General features: G+C 40.8%; 1 protein-coding gene across 2 annotated transcripts in view; it reads left to right on the forward strand.

Annotated features, from left to right (window-relative positions):
* Positions 1-2,759, forward strand: part of LOC139651580 (AP-1 complex subunit mu-1) — a 26,241-nt gene extending 23,482 nt beyond the window's left edge. For both annotated transcript variants that reach the window (XM_071528548.1, XM_071528547.1), the window contains one exon: positions 1-2,759. This exon is cut by the window's left edge and continues 455 nt beyond it. The gene's annotated coding sequence lies outside the window, so the exon portion shown is untranslated.
* Positions 2,760-7,611: the final 4,852 nt, after the last annotated feature.

Below are 7,611 nucleotides of genomic sequence, written 5' to 3' on the forward strand. Positions count from 1 at the left end.
TCATCTACTGAAAGTAGCAACAAAAAGAAGACATTTTATTCTGACTTGTGTTTTGTTACAGTTCACTGCCAAATGCAGTGATGAAATTAGCATTACTTATAAATACAAGTCAACAGTAGGTCACTCGCTAACAAACATTGCCCCCTCACAGTATGAATAGATTTTTTCCACACCGTACTTAGCTCAAGGCTAAATGCATTCTCCATCCTTTTCAATGCTGGTCTAACTATGAGATTCACACCAACGCAAACACTGAATCAAACCTAGGATACTAGTATTGCTAGTATTGCCAATGCCTTCAAGATGTCACTGCAATTCATTTGCATGTTATTGTATCTTGAGTTCAAACTTGACCCATGCAAAACCTTAGGGGAAATACAGTGTGGCAAGAAGCGGCTTGGCGAAGACGTTCAGATGCAGTGGCTTCCTCCTAGAGTGTATATACAAAACAGATAGATGTGAATATTAGAAACTCAAAGGTTGTTTTTTGTTGTTAAAATCCACTTTGAACGTCTCATGGAAATGGAAAACTCAAAGACTTTTGAGTGTCTGACTTTCACATAGATCTGTTTTGTATATGCTCCATGAGGAAGCCACTGCAACAGAACCCGTCTGTAACCAGCTGCTTCTTGCTGCACGGTATGTGGTCAAGATTTTCTCCAAGGTTTTGAATGGGTCAGACTGAAGATGCAAGTAAATGCAAATGAATTGCAGCAACATCTTGAGGCCATTTGGGTTCGGTTAACCCCGACTTTGCAGAAGTAATTACAGAAATCGTATTGATGTAGGCCTTCGGCTTCTCATAGCCAACGGCTAACATAACCCTGGTCTAAGAATATACAGTGTGAGAAGCTCTTACAAAAGTAATATGTTACAAGATAGAGTAGTTGAATTCCAAGGTGCTTCACACTGGAAGCGTGACCAGGTACCAACTAAAGTGTTACATTAGAAGTTAATAGAAGTCAATTTTTCTCTCTATGCTGCACTTGATATACAGCCAAAAGCATATGCATTATAGCATATATTGACTTAAATTTGTCTTTTTTTTTTTTTTTTTTTTTTTTTACTGGAATGATTGTTTCAGCATGCTTAAACCAGAACCAAAAGCTGATATCTGCTCTTGCATCATCATCACCATTAACCTTTCAGTATAAAACCAACAGCGCACTGTAGACAAGAGCAAAAAAACTTTACAGTTTTAGCTCACTGTATCAATACTTAAGCTTTTGATAGTACGATGTAATGCACTGGTTAGATTTCACTGAGTTTACCCAATCATTGAAAAGTGTTTGAATTTCCGGCAGTATTGGGCCAGGCCACAGACAGAAAGCACTTGTGAAGGCCGAAGTTATGGTGAATTTGTACTCAAGAAATGACCATGTACCATGAATACGGAGAGTAAACAGTGTTCTTTTCCATCATGTCTAAATCCAGCCTCATGTAGGGAAAAAGCTGGATACACACTAGTGACAGAGTACCTGTGAATGTCCTTTTGGGAGGATCAAATGTCTGGTTTTCACTCCCTCGCGCGTCTCATTTGTACTCCATCTAAAACGACGACCTCACGCCTAGCAACTTTGCGAAGACTTTCTTTAGCGGACTGTTAAATATTCAAAGAACCAAACTGAATGTCTCATGAGGATGTATTTTTTACGTGTCTAGATGTTGATTTTAATTTAAACGTTCCCGATTTTGTTGTATTGTTCCGTGTCAGTGTGTACTTTGACTGTATGCTGTGTCTGTATCTTGAGCTACAATGTGTTCCAGCTACTACAACATGACATGATGATACAATCTCACTCAAAGCAACTGCTGAATTCATGCAGAGGCACTTCAGCTCAAACCGTCATCCCAAATACAAAGCAGCAGTGATGACTTGATAACCAGCTATTCTGCGAACAAAGAGTCTTAACTGGTAATCGTCCCATTATGTATTTTGGTCTGTTATTTGTCAGGCACTTGTCACGTTGCGGTGGAGAAAAGGGCTCTTTAGCATTGCTAGCATTCCTCATTGAAACCCATGGGTAGCGCTAGCAGCATTCTAACAAGCTAGATTGTCCCTAATAGTACCATTGGGTGTAATGAGGCATGCCAACAACGCTTAAAAGGCATTTTTATGATGGCTGAAGGAAAACTAGAAACTTTTCCCTGCTGAAGAGAAATACAGAGGAAATATCAAGGTATCCGTTTAATAAGCATAGAGAATGTTTTTCCTCCTGTCCAGCACAGCTTTTCATTTACATTTTTGACTTTATCGCATTACCATTTACAGTGTGTACAGCATGATAGTGTTACAGAATGGATTTTAGAAATTGAGCAGTGAATTATACACAAAGAAGTACCATATCTGACAGTGTTCAAACTATTCACAATTTTGACAGCTGGCCACAGTGGCTAGCAGATTGAAAATCCAGCCAATGTTATTCCATCGCTGCTGAAATAGTCTTCAGAGTAGACAAATTGAACAGTATTTGGCTGGTGGCTAGCGCTCATTTCAAGCCCTGCGTATTCGTAGTGTGTATTCAAGTGTTAGGGAACAGGACAGGAGTATTATAGATGCACTGCAACTCTCCACAATATCGGAGCTCACACTGTTCCGTCTTCCCAAGTTACACAATGTTTGCAAATCATACAGAAGAGCAGGGCATCCACCGATGGGCAAAGTATAATGTGGTACCACTATTCAGCTGAGCATATCCACATATTTACCCTGTATGTAATTAATAGCTGTAAAATCAAACATCAATAAAGTAGTTTTATGGAGTAGATATTGAGTTTGTGGATGTGTTGTGTGTGTGAAATATTTCCAGTGTTTTGAGTGAAACCTTGTCAATGATGTGTGTGTGTGTGTGTGTTTGAGAGAGAGAGAGAGAGAGAGAGACACTGAAATTTGACATAGGAAATGAGTTTTACGTTTGGCCACAGCATGGAAGCTCAATGACATAATGACACAAACATGCAAACACACACACACACACACACACACACACACCTCCCCAAAACTCAGTGCTAAAAGTAGACTGCATTGTGTTCAGGCATTCCTAGACCAGTGCAATTAAGTGTGATATTGTCTCCCATATTGAATAGCGCTGCACTGGGCTCAGCCTCACACAATGACACCCAGCAGTCTCAGGGTCTTTTATATTAGGAGCATGACGGCCCGCTCCACCTGCTCCTGTTTTCACATAAACAATAATAAACCTGAGGGAATGCCGCATTGTTATCGCATCAATGCAGTTTATATACTGGGATCACATCAGCGGGGGGAAATATGAAAACGCCTCCATGTGACGTGTGGACTGTAACTGTGCTTCAGCATCAAGCCCTGCCTTGCCCAAGAGGGCTAGTAGCACATAAAGTCCATTTTTTACAGTCCGACATATTGTTTCCATCCCGCTGTTCCTCCACGGTGTGCTAATGTGGAGTTATACGGGTGAGTGAGGGGGGGGTGGGGGTGTGGAAGGTATAGGCTTTTAAATAAACTCCGCACACCAGCTGCAGGACTCTGTAAAAAAAAAAAAAATACCGTCTCAGGATCAATATTTCACACCAGGTTTTATTAAAAACCTCATAACGGAGTGTTTCGGAATTCCAAGGAAAAGGAAGCATGAAGAAGATGAAGATGATGAGGAAGAAGTTGGAAGAATAGTGTGTTTACAGCTGGTTTTAACCCACGAGGGTCTTTGGTCTTCCAACACCAGCGCTTTGATGAAAAACAGCCATTCATAAAGATGATTTCAGTTTTATATTCACCCGCAAACCAACTGTATAATTCAGTGTTTTGTTTTGGATGGCCTGGATTTAAACATGCATTGCTTTGGTGAGGAAATGCCTGGTGGAGTAAAAAAAAAAATTGTAGGAACTAAAATCCAAAATTGAACTTGGCTACTAGGCTTCTGAAGCCTGAAACTCCTTTTTTTTTGTCATACAGTAAATGATTTATTGAGCGTATGGATCTGCTCTTATCTTTATGTCCCGACATAGTTTCTGATAGGTAAAAGGTTAGCCCTGGAAGCTGCGTGTATTGGCTCCTATTTAAAATGCATCACTATCTTAATGTTTCTCCGTGTTATCTGCGGTGTCAAGGTCCCCTCCAGAGTGACTGTGTCATTGTTTACCAAGTGTTGTGTGGCCCTTCCCTTGGCACCGCGGGGCCCTCACGTAGCTTAATGGACCTGCTCCGCTTCCACGATAAAACAAACACAAGAGCCTGTCCCATAAAGTCAAAAATTGATAAGCCAAGAGCTCAACCGCTGTATCTGCGGCATGAAACTCTGAAAATCCATTATTTCAGATTAGTTTATTTTGGGGAGATTATTTTGGGAGCATCACTGCATTGTTTACTCTTCTGAGCCTAAGAAGCTGGGGAAAAATACAAAAAACCCCTTTCTAAAAAATACTATGTACATCTGGCATGAGGCCCAAAAATATATAGGGGAAACCCCCCCACTGTCAGGTTTCACGCCCATATGGGGCAATAGCAAATTTATACCTGGAAGAGAAGATGCTGGTTTTAAGACTTGGGCAAGCAAGGGATTAAGCAGGATAATGGATTTATACAACGATGGAACGCTAATGTCATTTACTGAACTACAAGAAAAGTATGATATTCCTTCAAGGCACTTCTTTAAGTTTTTACAAATAAGAAATGTTATCTCTGTATCTCAAAACCACTCACTTACTAATTTTATTAATAAGAAGAGTGACCGTGCACTAATAGACTTGTGTCTCTTACAAGCTAAGAGAGCAATAGCTATAGGATGGAAAAATGTGAACAAACCAAATATGAATCAATATATTAAGGATCTATCAGCATGTGTTGCTATGGAAAAACTAACTAACTAGCTTTTGAAAATATCTGGGGGAGTTTCATGGAGTTTTTGAAACAAAATGTTGGTAATGATCAATAAAGACAAAGGGGGTGGGGCAACTGGAATAAGACTATAAGACTATAAAGTGGAGTAGCCCAAGATTTCTGTACATTATAATTACGGTAACATCTGTATCTTCACCTCTGTTTTAATTACGTTTTTATTTACTTGCCTTTACTTCATTTGGTGGTAAACTGTATTTGCTGCCAAGACTGGCCTTTTTTTTTTTTTGATTTGTACTGTTTGTTATAATTGAAAAACCCCAATAAAAATATTGTTAAAAAAAACAAAAACAAAAACAAAAAAAAAAGAAAAAGAAATGGCAGATAGAAAAGGAGCTAGGCTAAATAGAATATTATATATCATTGGAAAGCTCTTGTTGAGCTCAGATGGTTAAAAGAAGATATTTGTGATCATAAACAAATTTCAAATAAAGTGGAACATCCAAAAGACTTAAGAGAAAAGCCTACATTCAATTTGGTGCCAAAAGGGGCACAATTGCACTTTTATAGAATATACATTTTATGAATCTCAGTTTCTGTAGCCATCCTGCGGAGGAACCTCATCTTGCCCGCTTTTATCTGTAATCTCATTATTTTGGCCCATAGATGCTTGAAAAAAATTCACAAACAAAATGCAAATATTACAAAAAATATGATGTGGATCTCAATTTCCAAAACACATGACATTTTATTTGATTGTGGATAGTGGAATATATGCATTGTATGGATGTGGATTGTCTTCTGCGGTTTGCTTTGATTTATGGCCAATAAACTCTTCCGGACGTCAGGTCCCTCTTTGTGCTTTGTGTCTCCATTGTATCACCACAGAGGCGCTGTGTGATGTCAAAACCTTCCCCACCGAGAAACACAATTCCAAGAAAACCGGCAGTTTAATGGTTTAATGTTTGATCCGCTGTTATTGTTATTGCGCAACCCCTTTAGACCTCCTATCAGGTCCAGAGATCAGGCCTCGACTGCCAAAGGTCAGTGGAAGAACGTGACATTTTCAGTCTGATCTGGATATCACTCATTCTGACTCATCAGCTGCGTTTCATTTCCTTGATTCCTACCTAACATGAGCTTAACATCAGTGAATTTCATATTACATCCTAATTCCTACTTCAACTTACACTGTCTATCGGTCTGTGACGCCACACATGCAGTGACTCTACAGTCCAGCTGATAACACCAGTGGTAGATACGTATTATATTTAATTACTGACTGGTCCAGAATGACAGGATACACATTCAGAATGACTCAGTGGCCTCCTTTCTATTCTTATCAGTGAGGAAATGCTGCCTGACACGCAACCACTGCTCTCTGAAGCCCAGCTGCTGATATTAACACTTATCACTGACTGGCATATGGCTTCTCCACTGCATAACTGGCATAACACACTCTTTTCTTTGTGTTTTGTGCACAAATGTTTCACGTCAAGTTCGGTTAAGCCGGGGTCACACTACATGACTCCCGGCCTGATTGTAGCCACCCCTTGGCCGTCCGGACTGATTTTCAAGTGCTAGTTTAAGACGGTCGTACAGATGTTCTAGCTTCAAACCAGTCAGTTTGATTTTGAGTCTTGTAGTGTGAGCTGGTCATTGACACAAATATGAATGAGGGTTTGGGGGGTTGCGTGGCGAGGCGGAACTCGGGTAGTGTGTGATCCCAATCTTAACCTCGGCGTCTAGTGTGTGTTCCTCTAGAATGTCAAGACGAAACAAGGCAACGGTATACATGCCCCCCCCCCCCCTCTCCCAATGGGCCAATCACTAACCAATATGTCATCTTGAAAATCATGATGGATGCAACCGTTCTCCAAGCATCGTTTTTGAGACATTTATTCCTGTAGTCTTTTCAAATAGAAGCTATAGAGAACCGGGAAGCTTCGAATGGCCGGAATCAACTTCCAATTCATCGTCCATTTCGCACTTGCCAGGCGGAGCTATTCTTCATGAACCTGAACCACATCAGTAGAGAAGCAAGGGAGTGTGGAAATCTGATTGGCTGTTGACGGCAGATTCCTGTGACTACACTGACTGAGTTTCCCTAGTTGCTCACGTATGTTATTCTGGTGAATCGGTGATTGAAGTGTTGCTGGTCAGATATGCTGGAAGTGTGCTGGTAAAGCACCGAAATAGATTTGGTACTGGGCCAGTTTCCAAGGATGCTGGCAAGACCACACCTGCACATTCCCCCTCCTACACAATCAGGACTGCAATGAATCTAGTTGAAAGCCACCTGTCTTGTGCAATGAACCAAGCCCAGTAAAGGAGGCTTGGCGCAGAGGTAGTCCATTTACAAAGAAATTCACATAAAACATTTCTGATGGGAAGCGCCCTTATTTGAGCTGCCACACACACACACACATGCTTTATTACTAAAAAAAAACAAAAAAAACAAACCGCTGACAGGAATGCCTCACAGTCCCACAGCACAGAGTGTTTGTTGTCAGGTCGGTTGGTATCTGGATGCTGCAGCAGCGCCAAAAAACCATTCCGCCTGTGATTCCTCCGCTGTGTCGGAGTTGTCAACAGATGTAAGAGTAAGTGTAAACACAAGCGGAGCCGAGGTCGGATTCGTTTTATCGCTCCTTTCGACTTGTCATCACCGCGCTCGCATCCCGGATTTCGGGGAAGCTTTGTTTGGAGATAAAAGCAGTGAGAACATCAGCATCTGAATCAAAGAGGTTTATCCTAAAATACTGCAAATATGTTTTGGAAAAGTGCTGCCATTCCCG

This window comes from Centroberyx affinis, unplaced genomic scaffold (genome assembly GCF_046629955.1).
Source record: "Centroberyx affinis isolate AG114_WGS23_722 - 3 ecotype Tasmania unplaced genomic scaffold, CSIRO-AGI_Caff_v1 ptg001688l_1, whole genome shotgun sequence".
NCBI classification, from domain to species: domain Eukaryota; kingdom Metazoa; phylum Chordata; class Actinopteri; order Beryciformes; family Berycidae; genus Centroberyx; species Centroberyx affinis.